Here is a 17740-nt window from a genome sequence, read left to right as displayed (position 1 = left end):
GGGCTCTCCCCCGTATAGATGGCCGGGGCTGGCAGGCTGTAGATCCGCTGGGCTCTCTCCCACCACCGCCGCGCGCTCGGTGTGCAAGGGACTCCCTTCCGCGTTCCGCCTCGCCGCCTCCACGCCACTCCGTCTGCTTCAATCCCGCTTCCGCATCAGGCTCCACCAGCACACAAAGGGGTGCTGGTGGTGGTCAATGCCCTTGATACTGATTTTGCTGGAAAAGGTTTTATTCATCCTCTGAATTGGAGACATCTGGAACTGTTTGGGGACTGTTGTTCTACTTACAAGGACTCATTGTATTGTTTGATACTATCCCCCATGTACCAATATGTGTAATCTTATGTTAACATCTCTATCTGCACCGTGAGCGCCACCTCTTGGGTTGAAATTGTTATTGATTAAGAGGAGGCGAACAGGTGCTCTTTTTTATTAACCCACTGTGAGCGCTACCTCTTGGGTTTTATTTTTAATTTATTTAAAAGACTTTAGCCTGACCATGTTGCCTTGATCATCACCAAGGAAAAATTCAGTATTTCACCAAGTGGACTTAGTTGTCGCTTGGATGGCTCACATCATTGGATCACTTGAAGTTCTCACCGAGCATCTCTATTGGTCTGTTCATATGGACCAGTAGGAAGCACTGGGAAGAAATTAAAGTACAGTGCAGATGGGGTCATAGCATTCACTGAAATACTTTGCTGTAAACGTGCATCCACATTTCTGATAAACTATACCATTCAAGTGTGTATACACCCCCCCCCCCCCCCCACACACACACACACACTGGGATGTTTTAACGTTATGATTAAATTGTTCTTGTTTCTATACATTGAATACATATTATTGTATTTGTGCAATACTTCTGTTTCTTAAAGTGGGGTTGTCGTCCATTAAATCAAATTCCATTTACCCACCGCTCTGTGTTTATTATGCAGCCTGCAGCCTAACCCTGCATTGCAAGCACTCCAATCTTATCACAAATGTTTTTGCTGTAATAAATCATATCTCGGTCAGCCTGGCTCTATTTGGTACATCACCAAGGAGAAGGAAGCTTGTCATCACCCCTCCCATATTTCTGCTCCTCACTGATTGGCTGAGGGCAGTTCAGTGAGCTGCTGAAATTACAATCTATGCTGTGCATTTCAAGCTAGATATGACAGTGCAGTTTCTAGGAGAAAAAAAAAAGATGAAAGGAGGGAATGACATCAGGATTGGCTTCAGTCAGAAGGAATACAAATGGAAAATGTCAGGAACAGTTTTCTCTTTATTTACTATATAAAGTTCACTGAAATCAACACTTGGACAGTACAATATATACTGTATGTTATGTAAGTAGAACAAGTATTTTCTACTATATGTGTTTTTACTGGAAAATAATGGCTGTCCCTCTGCTTTAAAAGCTCCAGAATCATCTGAACGAACAACTTTGGTTTTTATTGCAGAATTATTTCTTATAGTTTTCAGCAAGTTTATCTTTTTCCCCAATATTACAGAGTCATAATAGCTGCAGCCTGGAAAAGAAGGAATAGCTTCTATTTCAAAAGGTTGTTTGTGAGTCAAATTTTTCTGTACATTGATGTACTGATACTTGTGGATAAATGATTTCCTTTCTGGCAACTCTGGATTTGGACATTCAGTATAAACAATGTTTTTGTAGCCGATTTCAATATGCTTAAGACGGTATATATAATACTGTAACATATAATCACAAAAATATGTCAACACAAAAACAGCAATGTACACTTTGTACAAGAGGACAACTTTTATTTTATGCATGACACCTTAGTAACATGTTGTTACGTATGAGACTATCCATATTTAACATTCAGTTATTGTTAACAATATTGCATGTACTTTATTTCTTTAGTTATTGTTTACAAAGGCGGAGTTACACTTTAACGTGGAATTCACGGAATATTACAGTAGGGCTTCTTCAATCCACTGAAAGCAGAAACTCATCTATTTTTGCTGGTAAAAGAATCAGTTGCTTGTCCACATGTTGGGCTCTGTAGCTCCATAGACTGTCAAAGCCCATGTGACACCCTCAGTAAGCCAGGCTGGCCAGGACATACAGCCCTATCCTCGGTAGATGAAGTGTGCCAGACCAAGGCATATCATCTCCCAAGAGGTCCACTAAAGAGGCTTAACACTTTTCTTTAAATATACCTATTGGCTTCTCATCTCCTTCAGTGTTTTCAAGAAGTAAAATGATACCAGTGAGATCCATAGTCCTGTTGGTAGATCCACTTCCTTTGGAGTGGGTGGTGACCTGGATTATGGCCCCTCCTGTAAGACATGAGATACAAATAAAAATGTGGCCAATGGCAGTGAACACTACAGGCAACAAATAGTGTTTAGGGTTTGTTTGTGTTTTATAAGGGGTTGGGGAGTAGCTAGCAGTTCAGTAAACATCCTGGAATCCTATTTTACAATACTATTATCATAATGTTTATATCACAACATTTATGTTCATTTATCAGTCCATTATGACAGAAAAGGAAATCCTAAGGGTACAAACAAGAAGCATCACATAGAAGAAGCTTTTCTTGGTGCATGGCATTCCGTAGCCTCCCTGACGGTAAGCCTGACCTGAGCACGGGCTGTGATTTCTATGTGCACAGCGGTAAGCCCGTGCTCAGGTCGGGCTGTGAACAAGCTGCCTCCTGCTGTGTTTACCTGGGTCCCGCGCGCGATCAGCGCTGCCAGCGGGACCCAGGTTTCTCCCCTCTAACCTTTATTTAAAGTTTTTCGGCCGCCGGGATCCCCAAGTCCCCTCTATTCTCTCGGGGACCCGGCGGCCAATCAGTGCGCAGCGGCGGCGGGACGTCGTGACGTCACGGGGCGGGGCTAAATTTTAATGTGGACCTGAAGATGTTCAGGTCCGAAATTAATGTAAAGGAAAGTCACCCTCTGTGTCTGTAAAGACTATCATTTTTGCCTGGTTAGAGTAGGACTCACCAGATCGGGGACACTTTGGCACAGTTGGTGAGCTTAAACGCGTTAAAGCTTAACCTCTCTGGCGGTTAATTTTTTTTGCCAAATTGGCAAAAATCCTTTTTTTTTTTTTTTTTTGTGTTTCATGTAAAGCTACCAGAGTGGCAGCTACATGAAACACCACTAGAGGGCGCATGAGTCCCTCTAGTGCGATCGTCGCCAGCATCAATAGCAAACAGGGGAACGCGTATATAACGCGTTCCCCTGTTTGGCTTCTCCTGTCGCCATGGCGACGATCGGAATGACGTCATGGACATCAGCCGACGTCCTGACGTCAGACACCTCCGATCCAGCCCATAGCGCTGCCCGGAACTCATTGGTCCGAGCAGTGCAGGGCTCTGGCGGGGGCCCTCTTGCGCCGCTGCGTACGAGCGATCGCCACAGAGCGGCGGCGATCGAGCTGTACACGCGCCGAGCAAAGTGCTAGCTGCGCGTACAGCATTTTGAATGGAGGCAATCGCCCCACCAGGGGCTGAGATATCTTCCTGCGCGGCATAGCCCGAGCTCAGCTTGGGCTTACCACCAGGAAGGTTAACCAAGAGCCCCTGTCACTGTTTTCCTGTTGTGTACTGCAGCACCCTCTGTATTTATATATTTCTTATGGAGTCTGAGGACCTCCAGTGCTGCATGCATGCTTTGCATAGTATTGCATAAAATTCGGTTTGTGCTGCTCATCCCTCGGCTTATATTATTTTCCCCTGTGAGCGTGCATAACCACACCCATCTCTAGCACAGTTAAGCATATAAATGAGCGGTGCTCATAGTTCACTTAGTAGCTAGTAGAAGGTGAGGTGTTTTTAATTTCATTTCTCCCATTTAGCTGACCCCTGGGCTTTTGGCATGGTTCCCACTAGAACGCTGATAAAAACTAAAATTTTTGCCTGGTCAGAGTAGGACTTATGGAGTCTGGGGACCTCCAGTGCTGCGTGCATGCTTTGCATAGTATTGCATAAAATTCGGTCTGTGCTGCTCATCCCTCGGCTTATATACGTACATATATACACACTATATATATATATATATATATAACCACGCCCACCTCTAGCACAGTTAAGCATATAAATGAGTGCATTGCACATGTTCAGAGAGTTCATTTGGTAGCTAGTGAAAGGTAAGGTGTTTTTAATTTCATTTTTTTTCCCATTTAGTTGACTCTTGGGTTTTTGGGTTAGTTCCCACTAGACTGCTTATAAAAACTGGCATTTTGCATGGTAGAGTAGGACTCGCCAGATCGGGGACACTTTGGCGCAGTTGGTGAGCTTAAGCGCGTTAAAGCGTAACCAAGAGCCCCTGTCACTGTTTTCCTGTTGTGTGCTGCAGCCCCTCTGTAATATATATATATATATATACACACACACACAAGTGCTTGGACATGCATGCATGTACATACATGCATGTACGTACATATGCACGTACATACATGTACGTAGTACATACATGTAAGTACGTTCATGTACGTACATGTATGTATGTATGTATGTACGAGTATGTATGTACATACATGCATGTATGTATTTTATTATTTATTTATTTTATTTATAAAGCGCCAACATATTACGCAGCGCTGTATGTATGTATGCATGTACATGTATGTATGTATGTACGTACGTACGTGTATGTATGTACATGTAAATACGTATAGAGAGAGTTTAGCCTCATTTGTCTATAATCACAAGTTGTAATTTGATCTCTCCCCTGTGTCACCTGACTGCCATGGCAGAGATGGCAGAAAAGCTTATTTGAAAGCACAGGACAGTAACAATATAGACATTTGGTTCCCAAATGCTTCTGAGCTAAGTGCTTCTGCCATACTGTTACCGATTTTTGCCCTGATTTTGACTACCCTCTTATTTGTACGGTTTCAAAAATTTTAAGTGTCTTCATAAATTTTATTAATTCACAAAATTTGTGTTCTAGTCTTTTATTTAAATGCAGAATGTCTACCAGGCTTTTATTCTGTCATATTTTGGTAAATTATGACTTAAGAATTGGAGGCCGAAAATTCTAGAAAAAAATGTACCGCTTTTGACTCCTAATTCCAGACAGAAATGCACCGCCAGGGAGGTTAAGGTCTATACTACTTATTTCTGGTGTGTAGATTCAGATTTCACACTACTGTCAGCTTTCTGTGTAAATTAATGAGGTGTGGGATAAAATCAGGGAATTAAGAAAAGAATAAGAATGAATAGTGGGTCTATTTAGAAACGTTAGCAGATGTGAAATTTTCGGAAGCATCTCATCTGATTGTGTAATTGGCATTCAGGTGGTATAATAGAAGGTGACTAATGAAAACCTGTTGTCAGTTCTCGATTTCTCATACCTTTGGTTTAATACATTACTCTGCATTTTTATTGACTAGTGCAGAAGACTGTGCTTTTTTCTCATTAGCTCTAACAGCATTCCAAGGCTAGCTTGCACCCTACTGAGGTTTAAGACAGAAAAGCCAATAGAGTATTCTGAAAGTTTACGGTATTATTAAACTAATTTTCACTGAGGGCTCAATGAATAAAAGTTTGTCATGCAGCTAATTGTACCTCATTCTGTTAAATTATTCTTAACTAGTTCTTCTGTTCCTGCATCAAGCAGGACAAGTCTACATACGAAAGAAGGAAAGAAACAAGTAAAAAGAGTTTAAAATGAAAAATGCCCAAACTACACATAAAGGCTCCTTATTCACGTTAGTGCAGTAGCCATGGCAGCCCATACACTTTGGATATATTTTTTAAAATTGCAAATATGGCCATATTATATTGCAGTACATCATCGCAGCTTGGAATGGAAACTTTAATCCATCTATAAAGGTTTATATTTGTCATTAAAGCAAAACAAGTGAAACAGCTAAATTATCAGGAAAAAAATGCAAAACACAAAATGCTAAAGATTTAATTCTTTTAAACCAATCATGATTTAAACAGCCCTGTATCCCAGCATATCGTATTCTGTTAAACTATTATTTAGCTGAATAACAGAGCAGAAACAAATCAAGTTGCCATACCTGGCGATAGGGCAGATGACCACTCAGTCATATCCAGTGATATCAAGAGTACATACCTCCTGTGTCTCAGTAAATGTCATGTCCATGCAATGTTTAATTGTTAAATACTACTATGCTGGGGACCTTGTAGAGACATGCGTGTCCCTGTATAATGGTGATAAAAACTTATTAAACTTCGTCTGCAGATGTTAATTCCAACATGCTCATAGGGTGTCCTATTTTTTAATACTTTTAATGCAATAAAAAAGAGCAGAAGATATTGATTGTGCCGGCCTCTTGTTCCTTGTATTGCTGATTGATCCGGAGTGCTGCCGGATCGCTGGCCAGGCACGTCGACTTTGAATTATTAAGGGAGTGTGCAGTCACACAACCACTACTGTATACGGAGCAGCACACTGTGACAGCACCTCTGCGTATCAACATGGAGGATATAGAGGTGGAATCTCTCATCTTTTCCTACACGCCAGAGGCGACTACAAAGATCATGGCACAAGTTTCCAAGGAAGTGGCATTTCTGAATATGGCAGATGACAAAGCCATCAGGAAGCAAATCTTTAAATCTGCCAAGCTGCATATCACTCTTGAGTTACACTCTAGGACTCTTGCTGAGTACCATAGGGTGAAGAGGATTCCTAGAGGCATGAGGTCCAACGTGGCACCAATTATGTTCCCCACAGATAAGGACTTTTGTGCTAAGTGGTCCCGCATATGGAATAAAGCTTCATTCGACTCCATGGTTCTCACTATAGAAAAGATCCAGGAGGAACTGCCGAAGCTTGACATACAGCGGAAAGAACTTAAATCTAAACTTCAACAATTGATTCCAGAGGGTGAATATGAGGCCTTTTTGGTGGAATTAACAGACAGTCTGGAGAGATATGAGAAACAAATACAAATCATCAAACGTGATAAATTTCAGAGAGATGAATTTGACTATAGCTCTGGCTATATTTATAACTGGCAGAGACCGGTACCACGACAACGCCCCCCCCCCCCCCCCCCCCCGTAGACCTAGACAAGGGGGCAGACCAGGTGATCGTCCAGCTGGCAATCCACCAGACACATCTGATAATATAACAAGCTCGTCACAGGAATCTTCTTTGGATTTAACCTCAAATCAAGGAGGAGGCGCAGGGGCGGATGTAAGAGACGAAGGAATAAGGGGCAGATTGCGACCACGACGCAATCAACCATACCGGAGACCATGATAGTGGTCAATATTTCGTCCTACTCTCTTACTCCTGCACAGACCTCTGCCCTTAACCTAGGCTTGTCATTTGCTCCAACTAATATCCCTGACCCACTTGAGGTGGACTTGGAACTGCAGAGATTCTTCCGTTCAGTCAAATTGAAATACTTCTTTTCGACACCAAGGACCTTTGATTTAGGCCCGGCTATAGATGTGGACCCTGAAATGCTACAACTGCAAGATACCAATCTCAGACTTAAGAGTCGCTTTCAACCACCATCATGTCAGATAATTGACCTGTTTATTAGGAAAGTACAAAGTGAAGTGGACGCACTCCTTAGGAACCCTAGATTGTTGGGCCTCACGACTCGTAAGAACATCTCGAATGAACAGCAACAAGCCCTGAGGGAACTATCACAAAATCCGCATATAACAATCAAACCAGCGGATAAGGGCGGAGCAGTGGTGGTGATGGACACTACCATGTATCGGGGGGAGGTCATGAGACAGCTCTCCGACACATCTACTTATCAAAAACTGGAGCGTGACCCACTGAATGAAGTCCAGAGACATATAGCTGAGATTGTATCTGGAGCAGTGGAGACCAAAGTGATTGATGAAAAATTGGCCACTTTCCTTATTCAGGGACACCCTATTACTCCGGTATTATATGTATGCCCGAAAATTCACAAACGGCTGGACAATCCCCCTGGGCGTCCGATAGTGGCAGGGGTGGAGTCAGTGTTCTCCCCTGTGGCTAAATATTTGGACCAGATTCTGAGACCCTATGTGGCGGGACTTAAGTCTTATTTACGAGATACTCAAATGTTCTTAAACATCGTTCGCAATATGGAACCTTTACAGGGTACTTGTTTGTTGGTAACCTTGGATGTAGAGAGCCTCAACACCTCCATCCCACATGATGGAGGTGTAGAGGCGGTACATCATATGCTTGAGATAGCATCAGATTTCACGGGCCCGCAGATTAAGTTTATATGTGACCTATTAAGAATCGTACTGCAGTTCAATTACTTTCGCTTTGATGAGACTTTTTATTTACAGGTCAGGGGTACAGCTATGGGGTCGAATGTGGCCCCGTCCTACGCAAATATCTTCATGGGGGTGTACGAGGAAATGTTTGTGTACACCAGTGAATTGTTTAAGAAATACGCCAAGCAATGGCATAGATACATAGACGATATTTTTTGCGTGTGGGCGGGGCCACATTCGACCCTAGTGGAATTTATTGATGAGTTGATGGGCAGGTGCCCACACATTCGACTTACCATTCATTTCTCTGAGAAGGAAGTGAATTTTTTGGATACGTTGGTGTTTCGATGTGAGGATAGATTGTGTACTGACCTCTATGTTAAGCCCACGGATGTTAACTCCCTTCTCCATTACGGGAGTTTCCATCCGAGGGCTACTAGGGGTTCAGTTCCGATTAGCCAATTCCAAAGGATACAGCATATTGTTGAGGATGAGGAGGTGCGGGGTAGGAGACTGGATGAGATGCAATGGAAATTTGAGAATCGTGGATATCCCATGGATGTCCTCCACAAGGCACGTACTAGAGCTTCAGGATTACGTGAGGGACATAGAAATAGACAACAAATACACAATCGTATACCCTTTGTTACTAAATACAACACACATAGTCAGGGCATAACCAAAATTATAAAACGACATTGGCATCTACTGACAGATAGCTTTCCCGATATAGAGCATTTTAGGAACCCCCCACTCATATCATATAAGAGAGCGCCTACCCTTAGAGATCGCTTGGTGCACGCTGACCTCAGCATGGAGGCTGGGCCAGCGCGTACCAACAGGAGAGGGACTTTTCCCTGTCTAAATTGTGTTCACTGTAGCTCTGTGATTAAGGGCCCCTTTGACAGGTGAGGACAGTTTGCTCTTCTTACACAGGACGACACTTTCCCCAGTGTCAGCAGCTTCATTCAGCAGAATGGAGCTGCTGACCTTTAGGAAAAAGTCGCCCTGTGTAATACAATGTAACTATGGAAAGATGGATATCATTTTAAAGCTCTCTTTCTCCTCTTTCTGGCGACACCTAAATCGTCGCCCTACGCCTTTTAGTTTTCTCTATTTTCGCGATTGAAATCGCGGCCGCTGCAATTTCAATCGTGAAAATAGCAAAAACTAAAAGGCGTAGGGCGGCGGTTTATATATCATTGGGAAGAGGAGAAAGAGAGCTTTAAAATGATATGCATCTTTCCATAGTTTCTGCACTGCTCGGATTCCCTTTAAACAGCATACAGGAACCATTTCATGAAGCAATATTTGTATGGTAAATTCCTAAACCTGACATGGATTTTTCTCTGTCTCGGAAAGGTCAGTTTGGTTCTGAGTTGACAAATTTCTATTATGGAGGTCACAGCCTCTTTCTCTCCTACATTCAATAGCAACCACTCTAACCTAGTCATGTCATCATTTTTATTTAGACCTTTCTACACTGTATTTCAGATCTTGCACACACCCAGAAATCCTCCTGAAAGTCAGTAAAGATTCATACACCAAGCTAAGGTGCCTTTTGATGATGTACCTGCATCCACGGTCTATATCTGTTGGCCATCGTGGGTATGCAACTTAACCAAGGACTTAAAGATGCAGCAAGGCTGCAGTCTCTCCTGGGGAAGAGGGTGGATCCCATATGGATAGGAGCACCTCTTAGGTAAGAAAGGACACTCACTTTAACCCGTTACCCCCAACTGCACACTCTATTGCAACCCTCCATTATTGTGGTTCATTTTATATATTTTTAGTTGCAGGTGCCTTTAAAGCATCTCTTTTCAGTCTGTGCAATCTGTTGCAACTCAGAGGACATAAATCTGATTACCTGAATAGCCTTGGGAAACATTAGGGTCAATACACGAGCCAGTGGTATGCACAGGTAATTGCATATCTGCTGGTATTATAGTATTTCATTGCTGGTTCATGCATCCATACCACTGAAATTACCAGCTGGAAGAAGTAGGACCTTGATTCCAGAAGGCAGAGTGTCTCACTGGTTATTCAACTTTCAGAATTATGTGTATAGGGATCTCCTGAGACCCCATATTCATTGGCCTAGTGTGTAAGATTCAGAGCCAATAAAACACATTACTCTTTTATTCCGTATTACTGTACTTTTCATTTCAAGACAAATAGACAAAACAACATCTATATTGTGTTTTTCTCATAGCAGACTCAAAGTGCCAGAGCTGCTGCCACTAGTTTGTGCTCTATAGGCAGTAGCATTGTTAGGAAGTCTAGCCCAAGGTCTCCTCACTGAATAGGTGCTGGCTTACTGAACAGGAAGAGCTGCAATTCGAACCCTGGTCGTCTGTGTCAGAAGCAGAGGCTTTAGGCCATTTTTACACTTACTCAGCTGCTCTCAGTTATAACTGAAAGAAAACTGATTTTTAAAGTAATGTCCATTTTTTCCTATGTCTTAGTTCCCACTATACGCGTTTTAACTTAAGGGCATATTCACAGTGGTTGCGGTTTAATGTGACATTAAAGTCGTAACATGTCAAGCAGTGAGTTACCACAACACAACATTTTTCAACGCGACGTTAACATTGCACTGTGAATGGCACATAGGATTATCATTGCAATGCGGTAAGCTGCGTTATAAGACTTTATATAACGCAGCTCCACAACGTGGCACTGTGAATGGCACATAGGATTATCATTGCAATGCGTTAAGCTGCGTTATAAGACTTTATAGAGAAAAGGATGAGAAATGCCGGCACTGCTGTAAACTGCTTGTTTATTCATAACACATGGTGCAACATCGTGGATTCAATTGTATGCATATTGAGACGTAACATACCGGTTTGCTGGTAAAGCTGTGCGGTGGGTGCTGGGGGATGAGAGCCTTACGGCCGTTTCGCGCAGATGCGCTTCTACGGAGGCTGCAGAGACTTTATATAACGCAGCTCCACAACGTGGCACTTTATATAACGCAGCTCCACAACGTGGCACTGTGAATGGCACATAGGATTATCATTGCAATGCGGTAAGCTGCGCTATAAGACTTTATAACTCAGCTCCACAACATGGCACTGTGAATGTGACCTCAATCTTTTTCACAATGCACTGCTATGGAAAAAAACAAGTACCAATGCAAACTAACACATACTAACGCACACAAACGTATACCAACACATTAAAGGGGAACTGAAGAGAGAGGTATATGGAGGCTGTCATGTTTATTTCCTTTTAGACAATACCAGTTGCCTGGCAGCCCTGCTGATCCTCTGCCTCTAATACTATTAGCCATAGCCCCTGAACAAGCATGCAGCAGATCAGGTGTTTCAGTGGTTCAGACTTATAAGTCTCATCTGACAAGACTAGCTGCATGCTTGTTTCTGGTTTTAATCAGATACTACTGCAGAGAAATAGACCAGCAGGGCTGCCAGGCAACTGGTATTGATTAAAAGGAAATAAACAGGACAGCCTCCATATACCTCTCTCTTCAGTTCCCCTTTAAGTGTAAGAGGGCCCTAAACCATTACTCTATCCATCATTACAAGAATATTATATTGCTAGTTGTACATTAACTTGTGATACTGAGTCATGCGTCTGGATGTTATCAAGCCTTAAGTTTAGTACACACATCCCATTTTGATTGGCCAATTTTACCACTTCCATGTAATATGAGACTTTACCTGCTCAATCTATTCATAGTATTTAAAATCTGTTGGCCCTCATGCTGCATGGAGGTGGTAAAGTTGGCCAGACATTGGCCAATCAAACTTGGATGTGTATATGTAATCTTAAAGAGAACCCGAGGTGGGATTTAATTATGTTAGTGGGGCACAGAGGCTGGTTGTGCACACTAACACCAGCCTCTGTTGCCCCATGGTGTGCCTCCAGGCCCCCCCCTGCGCGCCGCTATGCCCCCCGCAGTGCTAGCGACACACAGCGTGTCGCCAGCACAATGTTTACCTATGCCTGTCTGTTAGCGCCACTCCCCCGCCTCCTCCGTATTGGCGCTACCCGCCTGCATCACTTCCCTCTAATCAGTGGGAGGGAAGGGACGTGGGCGGGTAACGCCGATACAGAGGAGGCGGGGGAGCAACGCTAACAGACAGGCATAGGTGAACATTGTGCTGGCGACACGCTGTGTGTCGCTAGCACTGCGGGGGGCATAGCGGCGCGCAGGGGGGGCCTGGAGGCACACCATGGGGCAACAGAGGCTGGTGTTAGTGTGCACAACCAGCCTCTGTGCCCCACTAACATAATTAAATCCCACCTCGGGTTCTCTTTAAGCCTTGTACTTACATCTAGGCTAGGTGCACACATAGCAGAAATGCTAGTGTTACGTAAAATGCTAGTGTTGCGTAAAACCGCAGTGTTGTGTAGCTGTTTTGCCGCTAATGGAAGTCTTCGGGTCGCAGGAAAAAACGCATACGCGTTTTGCATGCGTGCATTTTTAAAACGCAGGCTTTGTTGCATATTATTCAAAAATGCATCAAAAACGTGTATAATGAAAGTCAATGGGAACGCAATGGTATGTATTTTTCATGTGTTTTCCATGCATTTTTATATGCGGTTTTCCCCCCAAAAAATTGTTTTGTTATGCATGTCCGCTTCCTGTTGTCTTCTTAGTGATTTACATAAATTAAAATATAAAAACGCATACAATAAATCATGAAAAACACATTCAAAACGCATATGCGTTTGGTATATGCGAACCGTAAACTCATGAAAACGCACACAAAATGCTTGAAAAACGCATCTGCGGTACAAAAAATGCTAATGGAAACACACAAAAAATGCAGCATAAATGCACAAAAAAACGCACACAACATAAAATGAAAACATGACATAAAACTCAGCCTTTCAGGTTATGTTATGGGTGCACCCAGCCTTAGGCTTTGTTCACATTGCGTTCCGTTCGCATGTCTGTCCGTGTTGGGGTTTTTTTTGTAGGCGTCTTTTTCCGATTCTCGGCGCTTGGGTGTCCGATTCATTTTTGTGTTCAGCGGCTTTCTAAGAGTTTTTTCGGTTTTGTAATTCCCTCCCTGACACAAGTTAGGAAGTGAACCCTTTGACCCAGAAAAGAATAAATACAATGTATTTATTCTTAACAATGTGAGCGCAATCGCCTTAATGCACGTTTTTGTACGCATTTGTCAATTTTCCTATACTTTCCATTGAGGCGGAATCGCCCTGAAAATGAAACATGCACCACTTTTCTAGCCGCATCGCGCACGACCCGTGCTGATATGAACCTTCTCTACTGCAATGCCCTGCTGTCTGGTCTCCCTATGACCCAAACAGCCCCACTGCAGTCCATCATGAATGCGGCAGCCAGAATTATCCACTGCTCCCATCGCTCCACCACGGCAGATCCCCTCCTAGAATCCCTCCACTGGCTTCCGATCCAGTCCAGAATTAGATTCAAGATACTGTGTCTGACCTACAAAACTGTCCACAAAACCTGTCCAACTTACATTTCCGATCTTACTCAGAGGTTCACACCTAGCCGCTCGCTCCGCTCTTCCAATGAATGTCGCCTAACCGCCCCCCCCCCCCCCCCCCCGCATCACCCAGTCCCACGCACGCCTCCAGGACTTCTCAAGAGCTGCTCCAACACTTTGGAACTCCCTACCTCCACCCATTAGGGCAGCCACCTCCTTCAACATCTTCAAGAAAGCCCTCAAAACTCACCTTTTCACTCTGGCCTACTACCCCTCACAAATGCTCTAAACCCACAGCTGAACTCTGGTGCCCTACCTTTCGTGTCCTTACCTCTCCCTCTAGATTGTAAGCCTTTGGGCAGGATCCTCCTCCTTTTGTGTCCTACCTGATCATGCACCTCCATTACGGTGAACCCATGCTATGCATTTGAGTGAACCTAACTTGCCTAATCTCCATGCCCCCCTCCAGTGACTAAGCATTACCTTGTACTCATACTGTGGTCTTTCTTGTATTCATGTATTGTCATTTTGCTGTATGTCACCCCTAAAGATTGTCTGTAACCTAAATTAATGTCCAGCGCTGCGTAATATGTTGGCGCTTTATAAATACAATAAATAAAATAAACATTAATTGGCCACGCGGTCGGGGGGGCGTTTTAAAAAATTGCAGGCGGGCGAAAAAAAGCATAAACCGCCTGCAGTGTGAACAAGCCCTAAGGCCACATACACGCATCAGACCATAGTCTTTTGAAAATGAAAGATCACAGACCAATTTTACCCCCTTCCATGTAGTATGAGAGCCATACCTTCATAGTCTTTTCTATGGAGCTGAACTCCGCATCAGACAGAAATCTTTGCAAGATGCTGCACACACAGATGCTGTACAGACACAAAAGATCAGTATCTGCAAAAGATCTGTTCCTGCAAAAGATCCGTTCCTGCAAAATGCATTCATAGTCTATGAGATCTGCAGATCATCATACACACCTTGTTAAACTGACATTCATCTGCAGATCAGACAATCATCTGCAGATCTGAAAATCCATCCTGGTGGATCTGATCTGCAGATGAATGTCAGTTAAACAAGGTGTGTATGATGATCTGCAGATCTCATAGACTATGGCCTGGGGCACACCAGAGGAGTTTTTCTGAGCGTTTTGAGTTTTTAAATCTGCTGCTAATGTTATCCTATGTGTCTGTGCACACTGGAGCAATGAGGTTTTGTAAAAAACCCCATAGCATTACATTGGGAAGAGCTTTTGAAACCTCTAAAAGCTCTTCCCAATGTAATGCTATTGGGTTTTTTACAAAACCTCATTGCTCCAGTGTGCACAGACACATAGGATAACATTAGCAGCAGATTTAAAAACTCAAAACGCTCAAAAAAACTCCTCTGGTGTGCCCCAGGCCTATGGGCTGGTGCACACCAAAACCCGCTAGCAGATCCGCAAAATGCTAGCAGATTTTTAAACGCTTTTTTTTATTTTTATGAGGCGTTTTGCTAGCGTTTTGCGGATTGCTGCTGCGGTTTTCAGTATAGTAGATTTCATATATTGTTACAGTAAAGCTGTTACTGAACAGCTTCTGTAACAAAAACGCCTGCAAAACCGCTCTGAACAGGCGTTTTTCAGAGCGGTTTGCGTTTTTCCTATACTTAACATTGAGGCAGAAACGCATCCGAAATCCAAAAAATGCCTCACCCAGGCATTTTTCGTTTCTGCAAAACGCCTGCCGCTCTGGTGTGCACCACCCCATTGAGATACATTGACCAAGCAGATCCGCAGCCGCAAGCGGATCTGAAAACGCCCAAAAAGCCGCTCGGTGTGCACCAGCCCTCTGAATGCATTTTGCAGGAACGGATCTTTTGCAGGAACAGATCTTTTGCAGATACTGATCTTTTGAATGTCTACAGCATCTTGCAAAGATTTCTGTCTGATGGGGAGTTCAGCTCCATAGAATAGACTGTGTAGGTATGGCTCTCATACTACATGGAAGGGGGTAACATTTCAGAGACAAAAACAAAAGACCGAGAGCCCAAATGGTGTGGTATTTCAAAGCAATAGAGACACAATTGATCGAAATAGATTTATACTCACAAACATGGGTTGCCCCTAGGCAACCACTCCATATGCGGGTGGGGAGAATTAGAACCTGACCCCACTCAGGTGTAAGATGTCGCTCTCTGTAGAAGAAATTAGGAGAAATCCTTGCCACCACAGGTGGACTGCATTCTGTTTAGGATGAGGACCAGAGGCGCCAAAAAGAGTAAAAACAATACTACGTTTAAAAACTTGGGGGGAGACGTACTCACCACCCTTTCAACAGACCAAAAGCCAATGGAAACCACAATGTTTGGTCAAAAAATTCAACAATTTATTAGTACTCCCAGGTGCTACGCGTTTCGCGGGATTATCCCGCTTCCTCGGGCAATCAAACAGGAGTACAAGCTATAAAAGATACAAAATAATAACATACATAAATACAGGACCCCAAATGCTTGTAATGATCATTGGACCAGATGCTCCAATGATCATATATCTAAGCTACAGGCTTGCACGGTGATTTGCATTCTATTTTGTGGAGCTTTGACTCCTGTGTTGATTAGTTTAAGTTATTACAAGCATTTGGGGTCCTGTATTTATGTATGTTATTATTTTGTATCTTTTATAGCTTGTACTCCTGTTTGATTGCCTGAGGAAGCGGGATAATCCCGCGAAACGCGTAGCACCTGGGAGTACTAATAAATTGTTGAATTTTTTGACCAAACATTGTGGTTTCCATTGGCTTTTGGTCTGTTGAAAGGGTGGTGAATACGTCTCCCCCCAAGTTTTTAAACGTAGTATTGTTTTTACTCTTTTTGGCGCCTCTGGTCCTCATCCTAAATGGAAGGGGGTAAAACTGGTCTGTGATCTTTCATTTTACAAAGACTATGGTCTGCTGTGTGTATGAGCCTTTAGGGAATGGTCAATGAGATGCAAATAATTTCGAGTTTATGTAGGGTTATGCAAATTTTGTATGTAAATTGATGCAGTTTGAAAATGGACCAATCAGCAGGATTTGATTGGTTCATTTTCAAGCTGCATAAATTTACATACAAAATGTGCATAATGCTGCATCAACTTGAAGTTATTAGCATCTCAAGATCCCTACACACTTTCAATTATGATTGGCCAATCACTGACCACATTTATCACCTCCGTGTAATATGAGGGTTTGCAGATATTGAATATTATAAGCCAATTATGTAGTTAAACCCTCCTACTACATGGAGGTGGTAAAATTGGTCAGTCATTGGCCACTTATAATTGAAAGTGTGTACGTACCAGCTAAGGATGTGGCAAGATTATCTGTGGTGAGCGTGGGGGTTACACACACACACACAATTTTGCTGCGTTGTATAAATTGCAAAATGCAAGGACATCAGCAAATGAATTAAAATCACTGGAACCCTTTATACTAGTACAATGCGATTGCAATGTAATTCTGCCTGATTGCAAAAATCCTGCATGCTGCCTTTTTCTGGGTTTTCTCCTTGTGTTTCTGGCTAGGTGCACACATAGCAGAAACGATAGCGTTGCGGAAAACGCTTTTTTGCTGCTAATGGAAGTCTGTGGGCCGCAGGAAAAACGCATATGCGTTTTTGATACGTGCGTTTTCCAAAATGCTGGTTTTGTTGCAGAATCTTAAAAAATGCAGCAAAAACGCACATAATGAAAGTCAATGTAAGCACAATGGTATTCGTTTTCATGCGTTTTCCATGCGTTTTTCTATGCGTTTTTGCTTAAAGAAATTGTTTTGTGATGTATTTCCGCTTCCTGTCTTCTTCCTAGTGATTTGCATAAAAAAATGAAAACGCATGAAAAACGCAAACAAACACATATGCGTTTTTATATGCGAACTGCAAACCCATTAAAACGCACGCAAAACGCTTGAAAAACGCATCTGCAGAAAAAAATGCAAACGCACCAAAAACGCAGCAAAAAGTGCAAAAAAAGTGCACACATTAACAGCAGCCAGTGGAAATCACAGCAAAATCACATTGTAAATTGCAATGAATTCGCATTGAGTTTGTGATGGTGTTTTTGCGATTTTTAGTGCTAGGGCTTTTGCACACTACATCCGTTGTAT

At 42.9% G+C, this 17740-nt stretch overlaps 1 long non-coding RNA gene across 1 annotated transcript in view; it reads right to left on the bottom strand.

Moving 5' to 3' along the window:
* Positions 1-1746: 1746 nt before the first annotated feature.
* The window catches only part of LOC137548087 (uncharacterized), a 126717-nt gene continuing 110723 nt past the window's right edge, over positions 1747-17740 (bottom strand). The window contains exon 2 of the long non-coding RNA XR_011026664.1: positions 1747-2289. This is a non-coding gene — a long non-coding RNA (uncharacterized lncRNA). The remainder of the gene's footprint in view (positions 2290-17740) is intronic.

The sequence above is a fragment of the Hyperolius riggenbachi genome, chromosome 1, assembly GCF_040937935.1.
Source record: "Hyperolius riggenbachi isolate aHypRig1 chromosome 1, aHypRig1.pri, whole genome shotgun sequence".
NCBI classification, from domain to species: Eukaryota; Metazoa; Chordata; class Amphibia; order Anura; family Hyperoliidae; genus Hyperolius; species Hyperolius riggenbachi.
This window is presented reverse-complemented; position numbering and strand designations above follow the sequence as displayed.